The sequence below is a fragment of the Calonectris borealis genome, chromosome 1 (genome assembly GCF_964195595.1).
Source record: "Calonectris borealis chromosome 1, bCalBor7.hap1.2, whole genome shotgun sequence".
In the NCBI taxonomy this organism is placed as follows: domain Eukaryota; kingdom Metazoa; phylum Chordata; class Aves; order Procellariiformes; family Procellariidae; genus Calonectris; species Calonectris borealis.
In genome coordinates, this window is record NC_134312.1 from 67,486,039 (window position 1) to 67,506,445 (window position 20,407).

The window sequence follows — 20,407 nt, forward strand, 5'->3', positions numbered from 1 at the left end:
TTCTCTTAAGCTGTGCTGAATTTGCTTTAAAAATAGTAATAAATCTTATTACTTAGGTCGAATGTTACATCTGTTGTGCATTTATATGGGAGGAATAATATTTCTTAAAAAAATGTAACATGCCACCTACCAAGGGGCCCAATCTCATTTTATAGCCTCTCTTCATACAGCCATAAAACTTATTTGCAAGAACACCACAGAATTAATTTTAAACAAATGTGTGCATTACCCAAAGTTAATATGTGCATTTGTGTAGCAGTGTGTGTTTGTTAACCTCAGACTTGTGAAGGCAACTGTTCACATGCACGCTTCGCCTGCGAAAGAACGTAACTGATGTTTGATGATCATTACGGATCATCCAAATACTATTCTCAAAATATCAAACTAGTGAAGATAGTCATCTTGCAGTCCTGAGAGAGGGGATTGCACCAGAGCTTGGGCTAGTCTTCCGTGTACGGAATTCATAAAGAAGATGGTTTTACTAAGCCTCCACAGGACAAGAGATTAATCCTGCTGCAACTGCAAGCCTGGTATTTGTATCAGTGGAGTATTTCCCTGACGGTGAGTTGCTGAAGTAGCCTGTTTGCTAAATTGCACTGATTGATAATGCTTGCCCTTTTCTGTACAGGGCACTTCTGTGAATCCTCCATAGTATCTCCAAGAGCAGTGGTTAATGGCCCATTTTTATAACTGGGGAGGTTGAGTTAGTGTAGTTTGCCCAAAGCCGTAGCAGTGTGTTGCAGCTGGCATGAGAAATTAAAATTCTGGCTCTGTAGAAGTGCCTGGGAGTTTTGCCATTGGCTCTGATGGAGCCAGGATTTCGCCCAAGAAATTTGCTAGGTCCTAGTATTTGGATCACTGCTAATACCTTTCAGAGAAGCTTTGCCAGAACATACTTAATTTATGAAATTGCTTAGTAACAGTGAGTTCGTCTATTGTGCTGCAATTTTAATCTGTCTAGCAATGACATTGTTTAATTGTATCTTGTGTGGGTTGCTTGGTATGACAAGCTCTCCTGTAGAAAAATGGTTCCTCGGTGATGAATGACATCCCGATTGCCAATTCCTCTTCAGGCTTTGAAGTGAACCTGATGACATGGGAGCAGAACTCCAGGTGACCCACGGTATCATCTACACCATGTGTCAGGGTGTTGGGAAGCTTATAGCCTCTCTGCAGGTATTAACAAACACGTTGGATTGGTTGTGAAGTTGTAGGTTGTGATTGCCACTTTCAGCAGGCTCTAAAGAGTGTATTTTTTACTGAAGTAAATATATGGCTCCTATGCCGCCTCCTGCCCTCTGACAGAGCGTTGATCTTCTTTTAGCTAGAATCACATTCTTAAGCTGAATTCTAACTCCAAATCTCTTAAAATGGTAATTTCTTTCGGTTGGTCCCCAGCAAGGGGGAAAGATGATCAGTGTTTGCTTTCTCTTGTTACCAGGTATGTGAAATGAATAATTTAAATAATTTAGTTACCTGTTTGATTAAATCACTGGGACTTCAACCAATCCCATGCAGTTTCCTACCGAATTTGTGATTTTTTTCTGGCAGAGCTCAAGCTACACGGGTTTGTGTGCACATCAGGAAAACGCTCCATAGTCATATAAATGAGATTCAAAGTAAAATATGTAGAGAGAGTCTGGAAAGGTCATATCAGTATATGAATAATGGATGTTTTCTTTTTTTATTAAAGATATTGGCCTTCTGTCTCTCAGCACCTTGTAGAGCAAGAGTATGCAACTGCAACAAATAAGGGTGCCTTAAGTAGCTTCAAAGTCTCCCTACTCTATTAAATATAAATAATCCGTACTGTTCTTTTTAGCACAACATACCTTGCCTTGCACCTGACTGCCTCGACAGGTTGTTGTGCAAAGTGCGATAATGGAGCCAAATGGCCGCACCTTTGCGTAGAGATTTGACCACAGCCGTGGGGCTGACACTTGGACCTCAGTAGCAGTCGTGGCTGTGCTCTGGAAGAGCTACGTCTGTATGGAGAAAGCATACCCTGTGTCGCGTTTTCCTCCTGCCATAAGTATCTTTCTGGAGGATGCAGGGGGTTAAACAAAACTGCAACAAGAGTAATCGGAGAACACCACGGTGCATCTGAACGTGCACTGAAGAGAACCAGCTACCACCATCCATTTCTACGTATAGACCACTCAGAAATGTGTCGGCATGAAGCAAGATTAAACAGGTACATGGAGTCTAGTTCGTCAGTACAACAAGGATCATAGTTGTTGAATTCTGCCAAACAAGAATCAACTCAGGGTGAACAGCATGATTAGCTCAATTTGTATTATTGTTCTGAAGAAAGACTGACAGGATCTGTCTGCATCATTGCGGGGGGAAAAAAACCAACCTGGCCAAGAGGGAGTCCATGCACAAGAAGTCCCCTGAGCATTGATTTCACTAGAGGAGCAAGCATGGAAATTGCTCCAAGGAAGAGTTACTACTCCTGATGTTCAGTTACAGAATATTTATCCCATTATATTGTTAATCAAATGGTTTACTGATCTCATGAAGGTAGGACTAAGGTAAGGAGGTTGCTAATGCTTTCCCATTGTGCTCCTCTGATCTGTAAGTACGGCTGATTTCCGAACCCAGGGCCATCTGAGCCACCAGGCTGGAGGACCTAAAGGGCTTTCCTGGCTGGTAAAGGTCGTTCCGTCGGGACGGGAGAGTTCTGCACAGTCTCAGGCTGCCTCAGTTCTTGCGGTTGCTTCTTCCTAACTGTTGTGAAGGCTGAAGTGGTTTTGAAAAACCACTGCCACTGCATGGCTGAAGTAGCAACTGTTTGTGGTTGCAAAACATGCCTGGCTGCCTGTCACGGAAGGGTGGGGGAGAGTGCTTGTGTTCGTCTCCCGTCTGCTCTGGTTAGGCTTTGTCACCCTCTCGCTTTGCTGTCCGTTCTGGCTTTAGGATGCAGTGGTCTTCCAGGGCGTCAGGATCTTGCCTTAAATCTTCGGTTTCTGCTTTTTGTAAACAGAGAAATATTCTCATTTAATCGTGATTCTGGATTCCTCTGTCTTCCTCCTCTCGCATGTGCACCTCTTGGGGGTTTGTGGCTGTGATCTGCTGAATTAGGAAGAACTGTGGGGCAATGCCAGATTTTTCTGTCAATAGATATTCCCACAAAGCATGGCTTATTAATCACGAGATTCTCTTACTATTCTGTTTCTTTCTCTAGATACAGTATTGTGTAAAATGTTTTCAAATAGATTTTGAGGATTTTCTTTCAGTGTTTCAGGACCCAATTCCTGAATCAGGGCCCAAATCCTGATTGAATGAAATTCTGTAACTGTACAGCGGGTTGGGGAAGATATAAAAAACATGAGGCAAACAAATCCAAGGTTAACTGTGGTAAGAAAAAGAGAGTATTGCTTTGTTTATAAACTGTGAATACTCAGTTTATAGCTTCATATTCTTGCTCTGTTCCTGATTTTAGGGGGAAAAAAAAGATAATTTTCTTTTACTTTTCATTTGGGAATGGAGTTGTAGTTGACTTTTAACTTCATGACAGTACTGCTGCAAGAAAAAAAAGCACCAGCTACTTAAACACAATGTCAAAAGACATGTGTTAGTTTATTTTGTTGCCATCTTTGTGACTTTCATCCAAGGTCACCTGTGTTAAGGGACACCTGAATCCAAGATTTATTCTGCTGCAGGAGATTGCCTAACAGGACACTAACAGTTCATAATCTAATGAATTTCCAAAGCCATATTAAAGCAGTAGGAAGCATTTTATCCTTTCCTGAATGATTTCTGTTTCACAGTATAATTTTGTACAATATAATTTTCTTACTATTTTTTATAATATCCTCTTTTTGGTTGAGGAAGAATAGAGGGGAAAAATGACCAACTGTGGGTATAACCTTTAAAAACACACAGGTGAGCACTAGTATGTGTAGTGCTAATGGGGAGATAAGGAAAAAAATAAGCACAACACCTGATTTTAGGCACCTAATTTAGGTTAGGAGGCTTATCTTACTAGGCTTTTGTAGGAGAGTGGGGGGACAGCCAGAGTTGTGCTTCTAAGCCATCGGATGCTCTAAATTACCCTCTGGCAAAGCCTGCTTCCTTTTCTTATAAAGCGAACTTGGGGAAATGAACCATCCAGGTTGGGTGGGTAATTCTGCTAATGTGAGTACACCCCCGTTGGGTTTATTTGGAGGGGAAACAGAAACACTCAGGAGGATTATAACCAACAGTAATTAGAGAAGAAAAGTCTCTGCTTCTTGTTTGCTGATTGTGTCCAAGTGTATAGTCAGTTTTGCTGATGCTCGTACATAAGAGAGATTCTGAAACACGGGAGTAATTTGATTCATATGCTTTGTCTTGCTACAGTAAATTACAGCCTTTCCTTGCCCAGGAACTGAGCTATAGCTTTTCTTCTGTTTTACAGTATGTTATCTTGCTTTAATTGCACCATGTATGGTGACATTTCTGGTGCTTTTCATTTTTGTCTTTTTCTGTGGATGCTCCAACCCAAGTAAATGATACTACAGTATTCAGGAAACTTGTCAGGCTGCATTCAGGTGAGCAGTTCATCAGCAAGTGCTATGAAAGATAATCTATGAACGTCAAAGTTGTAAGACCTTGAAAAAAGGCAATCAGCAGGAACAGCTTGGAAATCTGCTGAACAGAAGCATCTAAAGGTAGGTAAGGTTCTGATTATGAGTTACTGAATGTGGCGAGCCCCTGGGCGTGCGGTGGCTGTTAGCCTATTCTTTAGAATTAGGGGAAAACCCTAAAGAAGGGAAACATGTAACCCATGGTGGGGTTGGGTATGTTACAGAGCTGGATTTTCTATCAATTTCTGTTACTATCTCTGCTTGAAAACTTAGAACCACCGAATAGGAGGTTTCTAGTCAACCTGCTGCCCAAAGCAGGGTCAGCTCAGAGATCAGACAAGATTGCTCAGGATTTTATCCTGTTGGTCTTGCTGCTCTTTCTATAGGATGGGCAGGGCGAAGTCAGGGTTAGCCATGGCAGAGTAGCTTGGCTGGGCTGTGTGGGCAGAGATGATTAGGAGGGCATGTGTTTGACCTGTTCAAAATGTGATAATGGCAATAATCTTGAGTGAAGTGGCTCCGCTTCAGACAGTCAGAGGATAATTAGACTTTGCATTTGAAAGGAAATGAGCAGAAAAAGCAATAAGCATTAGGCATGAGTCCCACTACCGTGCAATTTCTAACCCTGGAAAAACTACAGCTTGCTTGAAGTAGCACTAGCTTCAGTTGCAAGGGTATGTCACTTCCTCAGAGCAGTCCAAAAGCTGAAGCATGAACTATAGAGTTCTGTGTTATCACGAACTATAGAGTTCTGTGGGAGGGGGAGGTATAACAGGTAGCATGAACTATATAGTTCACTTTATAGCATGAACTGTAGAGTTCTGTGGGAGGGGAAGGTATAAAAGGAGAACCTACACGAGAAATCAGTGTCTATTTGGATTGCAAAGTGTCAGCAAATGTCTGGTAGGTTCTGCTTCCTAAGGGAAGCAGGTGGCTCATTATTCACAAGAGAAGAAGGAGCATCTCGCTGACAAAGGATCTAAGCATGGGAGAACCGGATCTCTGGAGGTTTCAAGGAGGTGGACTGTCACCCTCATGTTCTTAACCTTTTCCAAGATGACAAAGTATATTGGTGAAGGAGAAAAGGCTAGAGAGGGAAATACTGGCTTTTGAAGGCTGAGAAAGGCACCTGCAGTCATTTACTTTGTGTTACTGCAGGGAAAGTAGAGGCACATTCCTGACCCTGAAGTACTTGCTCAACCCAAGCATAGAGATACACGGCCAGCACAACTGTGCCTTCCAGTCTCAAGCTTTGCCATCAAGCTTTAGCTTCTTTGCAGTGATCCAGCAATGAGGAGTGCCGATGTATTGTCTCTTTATGGATGTACTGGAAAGCCAGATAGGAGAAAGCAGGCTGTGGGAGTGTCTAGATAAAAATGTGGCAGTGAGGATGAGGGGGTGCACAGGTACGCACAAGTTTAGGGAGAAGATACAGAGCTATTAACACAGTTACAGAGCCCATGTTTTCTCCTTCACAGCAATTTAGAACGCATCTGTAACTCTCCTAGATTCCTACTGTCGTTTGTGGGGGGAAAGTTCTTCCCCTGGTACCAAACCCAGGTCACTACCACAGAGCCGAAGCCTGCCACGTTCAGGTGCAGCTCTGTCACGAAACACCCAGGCTCGGCAGCTCCTCCAGCGGCTCCTCTTCATCTCGGTGTTCTGCCTGCAGCCGCTTCTCCAAAGGACACGCGTGGGGGGCACTGCTCTGGGACGCCTGACCTCGGCGCTTGTGCCTGTCTTTAATTCATCCTGCCGGCCGTGCGGTGGGGAGGGAGGGCGGCTGCCCGAGGAGCCGGTCCCGCGGCCGTGGGTGCCAGGACACGCGTGGGCAGGGCGGGAGCGGCCGTGCCGCTGTCCGCGGTGCTGAGCGCCGCTGGGCCGCCCCGCCGGCGGGCGGGGTCCTGCTGCTCAGCAAACCCGGCTGAAAACGCGGAGGGGTGTTCTGGCTGCCCCGCCTGCTTCTGCTCGGGCGGGCTCCTGCGGCTGGGCAGGGGTCACAGGTTTTCTGTTGGCTTCCCGCTTGGTCTTAAAAAGGTTGGCTGCTCTGTCATCTTTCCGTAATCTCTCTCTCTGTCATTTCTCAAGTAGCGTGGCTTCGTGGCCCACTGGAACCCAGAGATCTTCTCCATGGCAGATAACTCTGAATATCTCCAACCAAGGCCACCTTTCCTATTTCCTTGCAGAAAGCTGCTATTACTGAAATAACTATCCGTTAAGCTGAGCACAGTGGGGAGTTCTCAGGAAGATCATTCTTCTGAAAATGGCTGTGCTACACCAAAGCAGGGAGCAACTCTGCTCGTACCACCCCAACACATTAACTGACAGAGCTGCAAAACCTGAATCCTTAAAATCCTGACGGAACTGATGTAGCTGTATGCTCTTGATTACAATACTTGATTGCCTAGAACTGCTTACAGTAGCTAAAAATATCTGATATATTCAAACTATCAGCGACACATCTAGCATATAATACTGCATGCCACCCACTGGCTTGAAACGTTTTTTCACCATGCGCCTGACTTGCTACAGGAACCAGAAAGCAGGGAGAGAGATAGTCAGGGGTGACATTGAAAGAAACAGTCTCCCTTACTACTCATCTAACTTGTTGGATCAGTTTGCGGTTCACAGTTTTGTAGTACTAAAAGCTCTTTGCGAAGTGTCATTATTTAAACTGGTGCAACCTTTCTGATGGTGTTGGAGACCTGCTTAAGTCCAGCATTTCCTAGGAAAGTTGATAGCAAAAGACATTTCTATAGGTTTTATTACATACTTCTGACACTGTGGTTTGGTCTACAGCAACCTTTGGGTCCATGAGAAGATCGTATTGGGCTCTGCTTACCATTCTGTGGATGACTAACGTTTAAAGATTTAACATTGTTAGAATAAAGATAGATTTATTTTTCACTTTGTTGACATGTTCATGGGTTCCTTCTGACAGACTACGTATGCCAGTCAGGCTCAAGGAAGAAGAAAACTCAACATCCCCCATCACCTTGATTCCTTAGGCCAACTGAGCATCCAAGGAAGGAGTGTTTGAGAGGAGAAGATCCTAGATCTTTACACACGTGATTTCTGATGCTGTAACCTCTATCAAGCATCCCTTTTGGCAGTTTTCTGAAAAGCCCTCGTTAGCAGTCTAGGACACTTTTTCCTCCTGCTCCTACTTTATCTTGGATTTGGCCCTGTTTCTATTTATTTCCGGGAATGACAGAACACCTTTATTCAGAGTGGCAAACCTTGATTGTAAGATTCACAAAGTTGCGTTGCTGCTCTTGATGTACAAAAGCTTTACTTCTGTATGTGTTGTTCCCTTCACTTGCAGGAAGGATATGAAGTTTCATCTACAACAATCTTGCTTTTAGCATAAAGGCTTGTCCTCAGGATTATGGTTAGCATGCGACATTTTTACATCATATATTAGAATTCATATGATTCTAGAAATCTCTGCTTCATTCCTACAACACGTTCAAATAACGGCTGTACAAAGGAGACTACACATCTCACGTGCCAATCATTTCCACAATTGATGTACCATCACCCAGTCTTTGCCTGCAGGACTATGTTCTGCACAGGAAGTGTCAACTGTAGAGGAAAAGCTCCAAGAGTGGAGTACAACCATTTATTAACCTTCTGCAACAAAACGCAAAAAGTGTTTCCCATTACATGTCAGAAGTCATGCCTTGGGATTTCTATCATGTATGATTTTTCATCCCATGATCTTCAAGAATGATGTACACGTATAACTTTTAAATTTTTTTAATAGTGAGCATTTTTAGGAAGATCAGGTCAGGCAGAGCTCAGCTAGCCCTCAAGATGACTTTCATTCTGTATGTCACCAATCTGTTAATTTGTCATTCCCAGAAGGCTAAATTTTTGGTTAGGTTTGACTGCATGAGATGACAGGCGTAGGCTTAGCTTCCCTCTTCTTTACGGTATTTGAAGCTTAATTGATGGTGGTTGCAGAACGATGCCAGATACCTTCAGACACCAAAACATTTAAATCCAGGTAAGAAATGATTCTGTCAGGCCAGCATATTCTGCCAAGTGGAAGAGAGCAGAGCAATGTCTGTTATGTCCCTGTTATAAAATACTAGTTTTCTGACCTGATTATTCACATGGAGATTTGAGACAGAGAGATGTGGAGCACCCCAGTTGCTCTGTGAACTATCTCAACATACCGCTCCTTTTCCAGAGGCTTTCACCTCCCAGTTTCCCTGGTCTCTGGTGTGACTAGACCCCAGGGAGGCATTATATGTGTTTTTCTTCCCTGTAAAGCAGGAAATTGCCAGTTTTACGTTAGCAAAGGAATGAGAGTTTGATGGAGCCCTCTCTATGCTCCACTGTGATATAAGGTTATGCAGTAAATTTGCCAATGGCTTCTGCTGCCCAACAGGATCCCCCTAAGACCACATGGCAAATGTTCTGGTTTTGCGGCACATATCTCAGTGATATGTTTCTGTGATTAAAGAGGCAACAGAGCAGCTGTGGCAGTGTGTGTTTCATCCTAGTGAACAAGGGCAAGGCTCAGACCTACCTAATCTAGGTGGCCCTGCTATGAGCAGGACGTTGGACTGGATGACCTGCAAAGATCCCTTTCAGTCTAAATTATTCCATGATTCTAACATTGCTGCCTGAGCATATAGCCAGAGTCAAGGGTGCTTTATACAATCGGTGCTGGAGCCATTGCTGCTGCAGCTGCTCTTGGGCAGAGGTTTGCCTCCAAGTGCTGCCTTTGTCTCTCCTGATGAGCATGGAGGCACTCAGAAGTATGGTTTCTGGGACTGCGCTGTGGTGTGACCGACTGTGCAGTCTGAACGCTGTAGCACTTGGCAGTCCTGACGTGCCTCTGCCTCTCTGCATCCCACGCTCGGTTCTCTTCCTGCCACCATGGTTGTGGCTGGATGACTACCTTTCTGCAGTACTTGCACCAAAGAAGAATCCCTGCAGCCAGACGGAGCCCCTTTGGGCAGCTCTGGTGCTTTGTGAAAGGCTCAGGAATCTCCAGATGTGAAAACCTAAGGTCGCCTGCCACCCCTCCTGGCAATCCATTGCTCTTCACTGCCAGTGGGTCATTCTCTGTGTTTCTCACAGGGTTGCTGGTTGCACAAGCCAGCACCAATTTGTTCTGTGGGTAGTCCTGCATCTTTACTGGAATGCAAATTTCACATGCCCCTTTCTACCGCTTCCAAACAAGATAAATCACCCAAAACTTTAACCTTTATTTTCTACAAATTGTCTTTTTCAGTGCTGTGTGCCATGAAACCTCTCCATAAACAGGCGGGAACTGAAAGAGCAGGAGTTCCTTTGAGTTATTCATAAACCAAGTTTGAGCCCAAATACTGACATTTATAGAGGCAGGTGGCTTGTCGAATAGTATGCTCAACTGCAAGCCATGATACTAAATGTCAGTCCGGGAATGCTATAAATCCTATCTAAAAAGTGCTCAGATTATTTGATGTTTCAACATGCTAGCCCAAAGCTCCACACATAAGAAAAGAATAAACAGTCTGGGTGGCATAATTGTTACTTTTTTATATCCCAAACATACGCTTTTAGCAATCAGGACCTCATAAATTTTCCCTCAATGCTTGTCAGCGTTGCTTTGGTTTCCAACCAGGGGCTTTGAACTCTGCTGGCCCTTCTCCAGAGCTATGATCTTGCCTGCGCCAATGTCTGCAGTTTTGGGGGTCTGGTAAAAATGCTTCTAAGAAAAAAGCATGGCTTCTATTAGTGAAAGGCAGAACTTGACAGGTAGGAATAAGACTTGTTCCCATTTTAAATGGGCCCTCCTTTACTAATCATCCTCTCCTTTGTACTCCCATCCCCACCTCAAGCTGTGGCTATCCTACAGTTCGGACCTTTTAGGTTTAGCCTTTTGCAGCCTGTGCTGCTCCCGTATTCATTTCCCCTACAAGTTTCCCACCTGGTTGGCATTTGAAAATCCTGCTCACCTCCTCCACAGCATCTGTGTGAACAGTGTGGCCAGATTTCAAGACCGGTCGCTTCAGCGGCCCGTTCTGACCTGCAGATAAGGCTCTGCGAAGCCTGTGTCTGTAGCTGCTGGAGACAGGCTGCTGCAGGGCTTCAATTTATTCTGATTTCATATGACTTTCTTGTTTGTTTTGCCACATTTCTTTCTTTGATTTTTTTCTTTTTAGCCTCCCTGGTATTGCCCAGTAGTCAAAGCCTTTTGGTCTCCTGTAGGTTGGGGTCTGATAGGTCCTCAGCACTGGCTCCAAAGATACCTCCTACAGTGTGACTTTTGCTTTCTTCTGTTCAGGCCCTCATCGCACTTCTCACAACAGGACCCCGAGCACGACGCTGATCAGAATTCACCCGAGGCGCCGGAACGGCAACATCCCGCCTCTCCCCCGGCGTGAGCTGATTTAACGCTTCAGACTGGGATGCGAGTGCCAGCCCGTGAACATCTGCTGCCCACGTGGACTCTGCTGCGAGTAGCAGGTGCGCACGGGGCGGACGCTGAGGCAACGCGTGGTGGGGGTCGCCTGGCCGGCCAGCCTTCCTCAGCCATCGCAGGCTACAGGGCTCACCGACGGCGGGCTCCTCTCCTCCTAGCCAGGTGCCGCGTGGCCTGGGGAGGCTTCTGTCTGCCCCGCAGCAAGCACCTTTCCTTGGGTTTATGGGAAATGGTTTTCCCTTACTGAAACTGAAATGCGGCACTTATTTGGGATGTCTCTGATGACAGAGAAGTGGCGGGGGGAATTTGGGGTTGTTTGCGCAACCCTGAGCAGACTCTTTCTGAAATTTTTTTTCCTCCGTTTGCTGAAAGCAGACTTGATAAGTCTAACCCTTAACTATAGCGGACCCACCACAGGGATGAATGTCATCTTTATAGAGGAAGAAAAATTACAGGAAGAATTATGTAGCGCTGCAGCTTTTCAGTATGGTAAATTTAAGGTACTCAATTTACACCATTATAACTCTTCCAAATGATCTAAGAAAATCACCTCTGAAGCCCAAACTTTGCTTACTTCTCAAGTGCAAAGATTAACCTTTTGTGAAATCTTCATGTTAAACCTAGCTGCAATTTGGCAGGAGTTTAGGGAGGAGAGAAGGAAATGGTCTGGAAAGACGATAATGATTTAAGAAGCTGTTCTCAAACAAAGCCGCCTCATTCTTTTATTTCTATTTATCTAACCTGTCTTTCAGAGAGCATTTTTTGGCTATCAAAACACATTTATTTAGATCTTTCTTTTATGTGACTAAGACCTTGTCAGCCAGTTCCTGGCTCGTAACTGCTTGATTCTGCAACCTTAATATTCTCTTAACATTGGTTTGTATCTCATTTCCTACACTTGGTCTTAGGAGCAAATTGAAAAAAACAGCTTTCCCACCATATGGAGCCATATGTACCCTCACAGGGGTCAGCAAAATGGCTGAGCTATTTAGACTGAGATTTAGCGGAGACCTCCACTTGAGTTAAGAGCGTGCAGCGAGAGCACTGAAGAGCTATTTGCTCTGGCAGGGTGGTCTGCAGTCCAGGACTGTCAGGGCCACGGTGAGTGGTCAGCAGCTAGTCCGCAAGAGTTGTGTTAAACATCAAAATAAATGTAAAAGTTAAAGGTGGAACGCCCTATTTGAAAAACATAAGGTGCGCTGTGGGTTCACTGTGAACCACTGGGCTGCAGAGTTTGGGAACCACTGGTCTGTATGGCCAACTGCTAGAGGAAGGTGGGCCGCCTTCTTTGCTAGGGAGTTCTTCAGATGGTTGAAGAACCTGGGCTTTGATTCGAGTTGCTGTGGAAGAGTGCATCCAAGACATCTCTCCTGCCTCAGCTCCTGTCTCTCACTCTGTGCTTGTGAAGGCGGTCGCTTCCTTCTACCTGCACAATCTGGGTGTCGTCACTGAGAGCAAGGTGACAGAAGGAGAGGTGCCATCTGTGCGTGCTGCTGCTGCTCTGTCTCATGCCACAGTGATCCCCAGCCGCAGAGAACTGCAGAAAAGCTTGCTTGGTCCTTGGCCCTGCTTTAAATTGGTGGTGCGGTGTTGGACCTTTTAACTCCAGAGCTCTAGTCCACCCTAAATTTTTCTGTTTCTGTGTTGTCTAGAGCACCAAGAAAAGCACATCGTTTTGCGGTATTTCTGTATTTCCTTAGGGGTAAGCAGCTGAAATGAATATAGCCCTGCCTAAGCAAAGACAATAGTAGGGATTTTTTGGCAATGCTAACCAGGGTGTTGTCAGTAGCTGTTTATAAAAAAAAACCACCACCCAAACACAACCCTAACTTAGGGTAGCTTTCTCATTCCTCCTTTTTGGCCTTCTCTAAAGTTTGCTGCTTGCCCATATATTGCCCAGCTGCTATCTCTGTGGCCCTCTGAACTCAGCCAGCCTCCGTTCGCTGAAGCCTGCAGAGCAAACACGACGTGGTTGTGTAGCAGAACGCTTGCAGCATTGATCAGCTCCTTGTAAATGATTTTATAACCATCCAGTGTGGGTTTGCCGCATGCCTTGTGCGAGCGCAGAGGTCTCCCGTTGCGACAGAGCATGCCAGCCTAAGCACATATGGGTAGCTCAGGGCCTGGTGCAAAGTCAACAGCTGAGTGTGAACTGCTGGCTTTAGGCACGTCTCTCTTGGATTGCAGACAGATTTCCAAGGCAGCAGCACATCCACTTCTGGGATACAGCATACTATTTCCTTTCAGTGTTTTGAAGCCTTGCCTCAAAGCTTCAAGAGCTTCTAAATAAGGCAGTTGGAGCCTTTCTTAATATCGGTGAAACACTGTGGTTTTCCCTAAATTCATCCTCAGAATGGCTGGACTAATTTTGCTGGAACTCTCTGAAAATATTTAGCCTGAGGCAAGCACATTAGAGGGAAAATTTCTGCCTGAGCACTGAATTTTGGCAGTTGCAAGCAACTGAAATCAGGGTCTTATAAAAGGGAGTATGAGGCAAATTTAACTATTGTCATCTGTGCCAGGTGTCTGCCTATACTAACGTTTCTGGGTGGATACACAAGTAATATGTGCAAGTTCATAATATATCCTTTCTCTTTAGGAACCAGCTTTATTCTGGTAAAACTCATTGAAATCTATGGAATTACAAGATCATAAATCTAATATAACACTGGAAAATCAGGCCCTATAGATGTGCTCTGTGTGTGGTACCAATCTATTTGCAGTGTATATATAAATAAGATTTGTGGTGAAATGAGAAAAACAAGCTGCTTGTATATCATCTAGGAATGAGCTCTATGTTGTGCTTAATATTTTCCAGAGACAAATGTGGTGACAGACTTATCAGAAACACTGGCTGAAATGAAGCTGTTGATCCAAACATCCTCATCATCCTTTATCCTAAAGCCAAAGCAAAAATGAGACGTCCCAGTGGGTGTGGGCCATGGTAACATTACTTTTTATCATTATTATTATTATATTCAGATGTTGGTTGTGTTTACAATTACAGTGCTGGCAGACAGACTCTATTAGAACTGCCAAAGCTGATCATCTAGCCCCAAATCTGATCATATTACCGAGAACACAGTCTGGGATTTTACAGGGGCTGGAGACAAATTGACTCTTTCTTCCTCACCAGCTCATCTTGCCGTATCTATTTCAGAGTGAGGCACAACATCTATTTTATTCAGCCTCCGCCGCTTGCTTTGGATCCTTCTGGGTGGCTGTCGGGCGGAGACAAAGCAAAGTTAGTGGCTTTGCGCTAGCGGAGGGAATACCACACAGGTATCCTTGCAGGCTCGGCGGGTAAGTGAGCTCATGTTCACTGCGCGTGAAAGATAAACAAGGGCTTTCTTTCTCATTTTGGCACTCTTTTTTTGTAACAAAAGGAGTTGTGGAGGAGGGGAAATGCCTGACAAGCCAATATATGTCATTTCTCTGTGGTTAGGCTGATTATTTTTCTGTCCCAGGGATAACAAGCCAACGGCACTTGCATGGTGTACATTGCATCCAAAGAATGAAGTGGGCCTAGCAGCTAAACTGGGACAAAAAATATCCTTCAGGCAGGTCTAGCAGCCAAAACTTCAGTGAGTTTCCACTACACAGACTCTGTTTCCTGGATTTAATGGCTCACTGAGTGAAAATTAAGAAATGAGCAGGTTAGCTTGCCCTCTGGAAAGAAAGAGAGATGCTCTTTGGAAAGCAAGGTAGGTATTCAGATTGTATGCAAGGAGAGCCGAGGAAGCAGGAACCCCAAGGAAATGGCCATGCGCAAAAGGATTATTCTGAGGAAACGATCTAGGGTAAAGAGTGGAGCAAAACTACTTGAGCTTTGATCCCGACTCCAACAGAAGGGCTGTTTTCTACCGTAGGTATGGCTGAATATTAAAGACTGTCTCAAAAGACAGTACAAAGCTTCCAGCTCCTGCTTATTAAATCTCAGGACAGGAGCTCATGGGGCTTTGTGACCGCAGTGTTCTCCTCTACCACAAAATAGGGAGATCCCAAAAACTCCCCCTTTACCTGAGAGGGTGCAGCAAGGACACTGGAGTCTCTGGGTCCAGCCCTAATTCAGGGAAGGGGATTTCCCATATCCCAGCTGACTCTGCCAAACACTTGGTCACTGAAGTGGTCTGTGGCAGCATCTCCTTTCTTTACTGCTGGCAAGAGCTGTTGCAAGTGGAGATCCTCTAAGCGAAAGAGTTTGTTTTGACGAAGCTGGAATTTATGGTTGGTTTTTTTTTTTTTTGGTGGAAACTGCTTGCAGACATCCTGGGGTTTCAAGGAAACTGAAACTGCCTTTTTAGTGGCAAAATTATTCATTCCATCCTACCCTAAGGAGCCTTGGAGAGGGGACGTGGCTTCAGGCTCAGAAGGAAACAGTTTCAGGAGCAAGCAGCCAAAAGTAGCTTCTTTCACAGCAGAGAGATGCCATGGGAGGCAGGAATCTGCTGAATCCTGAAATCAGTGGGAGGCAGATGTCAGGAATCTGCTTCCTGCAGAGACAAGATCTGCCTGGGATGAGTGCAAGGGTCTTGTGACACGTAGCTTGCAGGGTTTCCCAGATGCCTGAGCACCACAGTGGGTTGTACCTGCCGTTTGTGGAGGCAAGGTTACCCGGTGGAGCTGATGCAGTTCTGCCACTGCGCTCATAGCAGCAAGATTGTGGATCCAAAGCGCCTACTCGGTTTTGAAATCAGGAAAAACTGTGATCTTGCTTTGAAAGCAGCAGGATTTTCCTGCCCTATTCAGCTCAACAGCCATGGGAGAGAGAAGGCTGGGGAGGGGGAAGATAGGAGGGTGATCCAGCGTGGTTGCCCCCCAAGGCGATGTCTGGCTGCCTCAGCAATGCGCTGCAGCAGCGAGAGGCAGTGAGTCCTGAACCACTACTCCACTTCCAGAGCCTGCAGGCTTTGAGCAAGAGCAATCACTGAGGTCCTGCAGTCATCCCCAGATGGGGAGTCCCTTCCCCAGCTCTGCATCCTCTGGGAGAGAACGAGAGAGAAAAAAGAAAGGGCAACGTGGAGTAATGGTGCACATGTCCCACTTCAAAGACTGGCTGGGCATTTACCAAGTTAAGAAGTAGAGCTCCTTCCACATACCATTCCTCTTTCTAGTTGGTACAATATTTCCCTGTGCCCTTTGCTTTATGAAACAACTTCAAATTACCAAGTGCTTTCCTTCCGTGCCCTGCTGCGTGTCTCTTTCTCTCTCTCTCTCTGCTTCGTTACCGTCCTTGGCTTGCTCCCTTTCCTATCAGTTCCTTACCCCGCACTGTCAGTGAATTGAAAAACATCTTTCCATAGAGCAGAAGCCTTCATAAGAAAGTCATAACACCCCCACCTCCCCAGCAGTGAGGTGTTCAGAGCTGGCCAGGAAGGGGTTGGTGTTCTGCTCTGGGCTGTAAGCCCACTATGGGTTTCTGAGCCCTTTAGGTTTGTGTGAGGCAGGGAGGAGGCATCCTTGAGGTCCCTTTCTCTGAGTGCTTATTTTCTAGTTTATTTATTCTCCCCAAATTCAATTTTTAGCACCTCTTTTGGGAGTTCGTAGGTAAGTAGGAAATAAGTTTAGCCTAACTCAGCTAGTGTTGTTCCAACAGCTCTTTGTTATGGACAATTCGGGCACATCTGGGTTGGACCCCAATCCAGAAAACTTCTGAAATCAAAGGAAATGGGTTTGAGTCTCCTCGCTTGGAGAAGCTCAGTGCAGAGGTGAGCCCTTCTCAGGAGAGGACCATCTATTGAACGGACAGTGCCAGCAGGAATCTCCATCCTTAGGACAGTCTGTCCACCCGCTCCTTCAGGACTGGGGAGTCCTCACAGTTGCTCTTCCTGCCATCCAGGGCTTAACATTGGAAACTGCCTCATGTTTCCCTTCGAGCTGGTAAGTTTCTCCTAATTTTCTTTGGATTTTTCTAAGCGTACACTTGACTCTTTCTAATGAATTTAAGAATTGATTTGCATTGACTTACTGCATGGAGTTTCAACGTGCTGTGATAGACAATCCAATGGGCCAAGTAAAAGCCACTGCTGCATGTGCAAGAGTGAAAAGAGGAAGAGGAAGGTGCAGATATTGCTGTCAGCACAGCTGTTTGCGGAGAGGAACCATTTTCCCCTTCACTCTGAGCAATAGGTATTTAGGTTTTGCATGACTGAGAACGCAGCATTATCTTCCCTTTAACTCTTGCTTGTTGCTACTTAGCCGTTGTCTTTTTATTTGAATGAATAAGCAGCTCTGAAGAGGAAATACAGCTGTTTGGTAGGGTTTTTTTTTCCTGTGGACAAATGCCTATGTAGAGGAACAGTGAAGCTCAGCTTAGATGTTATTTTAAGCAGCTCATTTTTGCTGCCTGACCTATATGACTGAGTTAAGGTCACAGGAAAGTGCATCTTTTTTCCCAGATTAGATGATGTGCTTCACGCTTTGGGCTGATGCTAATAATTTTGATTTCTGGGACTGGAGGTAGAGATAAAAAGGCACCTTAATTCTACTAGTCCTTGCTAAATCTTCTCAGAGGAATTCTGTAAGCTCTCTCTGTAAACCGCATCATCCTTTGGTTTAATCTTCAAAAGTGAGGGCATGAACTACCCCGTGAAGGACAGCAGGGTGTTTTCCAGTAGAAGGATGAATATGGCGTAACTGTCAAGTCCGGCTCCGTTCTGAGTTTATACAGTACCATTAAGCTGGCTATCATCTCTTTCATGATGTTGCTTCCAGTTATTTTGTATATTGGAAGTAGCTGATATGCTGAAGGGCGAGGCTGCCGTCATTCAGGGGGACAGGCTGGAGAAATTGGATGACAGAAGCATCATGAAATTCAAGAAGGCAAATGCAAAGTCCTACACCTGGGAAATAATAACCCCATGCAACTGAACAAGCTGGGGACTGAGGTAGAAATCAGCTTAATTGAAAAGCACCTGAAGGTCCTGATGGACATCAAGCTGAACATGAGTCAAGTATGTGCCATTGCAACAATGAGAGCCAACCACACCAGGCATGGGGCACATTAATACTGGTACAGCCGGCAGGTCGAGGGAGGTGATTGTTCTCCTCTATTCTTGTGAGGCCACAGCTGGCATAATGCATCTGGTTCTGGCTCCCCAAAAGTATGGGAAAGACGTTGATAAACTGGAGCAGCGTTAGTGGACGACCACTAATGTGGTCAAGGGGCAGGAGTTTGTAGTGTACAAGGAAAGGCTGAGGGAGCTGTGTTTGTTCAGCCTTAAGAAGAGAAGACTCAGGTGGAACCTTATTGCTGCCTTGAACTACCTAATGGGAGTTACAGACATAACAGAGCCACTGAGAGGTGCCCAGAGAGAAATGACAGGAGGCACCAGGCACAACTTGTACCAGGGGAAATTCCTACTGTGCCTAAGGAAAAGTTTTTCCCCCAGAGAGAGGTGCAGAGCTGCAGAGGTGCTCAGAGGGGCTGGAGGCTCTGAATATGTGCTTTGACTTGACTGTGCAAGGCCCTCAGCAACCTGAGCAAATTTTGAAGATAGCCTTGCTTTGAGCAGGGGGGGTTGGAATAAACATTCTCCCTATTATTCTATGCTTCACTTTTATTTAGTGGCCCTGTATTTAGTCTTTCTCCAGCTAATCAGATTTCTCTAACAGACTATTAGATATTCAAGTTATGGCTGTTCATCATACCTTACAAAGGAACTATTTGTGGCCTACACCTTTTGAAACATAAGTGTTGAACTGGGCCTGTGAACACCTAGATATGTCTTGGCGTTATGCATTTTGTGTCTAATCCTGCCCCCACTGAATGCAATAGTTCGGTATTTGGTGGCTTCAGAGAGGTTGGGTCTATCGCCCTTAATATTTAGTTTTTATTGACGTCATTGGGGCTTTCTTAGAGAATAAGAAGTTATCTCTTTACAGAAATGAGAGCTTTCAGGCATGATCCTTTGCCTTACAGCATTGTATGGCTGCTCCTTAAATGTACATTTCATATGAGGTGTGTTCATTTTGCCTTGTAACCATAATTGCCATTTGATTCCCAAAACTGATTTTGGGAAAAAAATACCCGTTACCATTCCTGTTCCCTCACTAGTGGTTCCCACTCCTTCACTCATCTTCCAGTCCCTGCGATAGTAGACACGACTGTGGTACATGTCCCCTGAGAGGATCAGAAGTAGCCGAAAAGGAGCGGGGCTGTGGAACTGCTCTGGCAGGTTCCCAGTGAGCCGCGGTGCCCTGCCACGTGCTCCTGCTCCCCTGAAAAACCCTCTCATCACCTCACCCGTGCCAAACGTCAGATTAACTGCTTGTGTTGTCCCGATCCAACCGAAAGGGCAAAGCCCTGTGGTGAGGGCCAGGTGTAGATGGCTGGAGGAGAGGTGGGAACACCTTCCAACTACCGTGAAAGGAGAAACTGATGAATGTTTTCCTACGAGGGCAGCAGTAGGCAGGTTACTGGGTCACAGCTCTCACCTGTATCAGACAATCTGTCATTTACAAAGGCAATTAAAAAGCGCACGGCAAGAGCCTGCTTTGCTGAGCGGAGGGAGGAGAGCGCAGGCTCTTTGAGACGAACGTGACGGGGAGCTGTCGGGAGGTGTTAGCGTGAGTCCCCTAACGATGTCAGAGGCAGAGCCGCAGCAGAGATGCCTGGAGAACATCAGGCTGCTTACCGCAGCCGCAGCTCGTCCTTGCTGTGGTATGGGAAAGGTCAACTCGTGACTACTGCACTGGGCTTCCTTCAGACCCTGCCCAGCAGCTGCGAGTGAATATGGAAATAAAAAAGAAATGAAACCTGAAGCCAGCAACGAAAAGAAGGGGAATGCAGCCACGACGAGTTACTGCATTAAGAACATGTACGTTTGCCAAATACATCCTGCTCCTTTTCCCTTAGCAGATAATCCATGGGGAAAACAAGCCTTTGCTGTTGCTGTCAGCTAATGAGGTTATTCCTTTGGTTCTCACTGACAGGTCTGAGGCTGGAGCTCCTGGAGTCCCTCCTCGCCCATGTTCCTCTGCCAGGGGTGTTACAGTGGCTGTAAGTTTTCCTCATTCCTGCACTTTCCCTTAAAAATAGCCAGGCTGGTCACAAGGAGCCAAAAGAGAGAGGGGAAAACATGACAGCTTTGTCACTTTTGCTTCCTTGGTAATGGTATGTGAATTTTCTTGGAGGAAGTCAAGCAACTCGGGGATCCTGAAGGCAAAGTTTCACGAGGTCCTTCACACTGATTGTGTGCTCTGCTACCCTTTTGCAGGGCAAGGACACCCTGATTTCATACTAATACAGCACTATAACGCTTTATATTAGCTCACTCCATTGCCTGGTGTATTCGGAATGTGCCTTTTCTAATAAATAGAAAAAAAAAAGGAATTCATTTTCTCTCCTCTTCGAATTCAGATGATACTTTCACCAATGCCTCTTTCAACAAAGCCATTTTTACGTAATAGAAAA

General features: G+C 45.4%; 1 long non-coding RNA gene across 1 annotated transcript; it reads left to right on the forward strand.

Moving 5' to 3' along the window:
* Positions 1-10,403: 10,403 nt before the first annotated feature.
* On the forward strand, positions 10,404-20,004 carry LOC142088134 (uncharacterized). Its single transcript, XR_012675746.1, has 4 exons — positions 10,404-11,036; positions 13,811-13,936; positions 16,589-16,872; positions 19,927-20,004. It is a non-coding gene; the product is annotated as an uncharacterized LOC142088134 (long non-coding RNA).
* Positions 20,005-20,407: the final 403 nt, after the last annotated feature.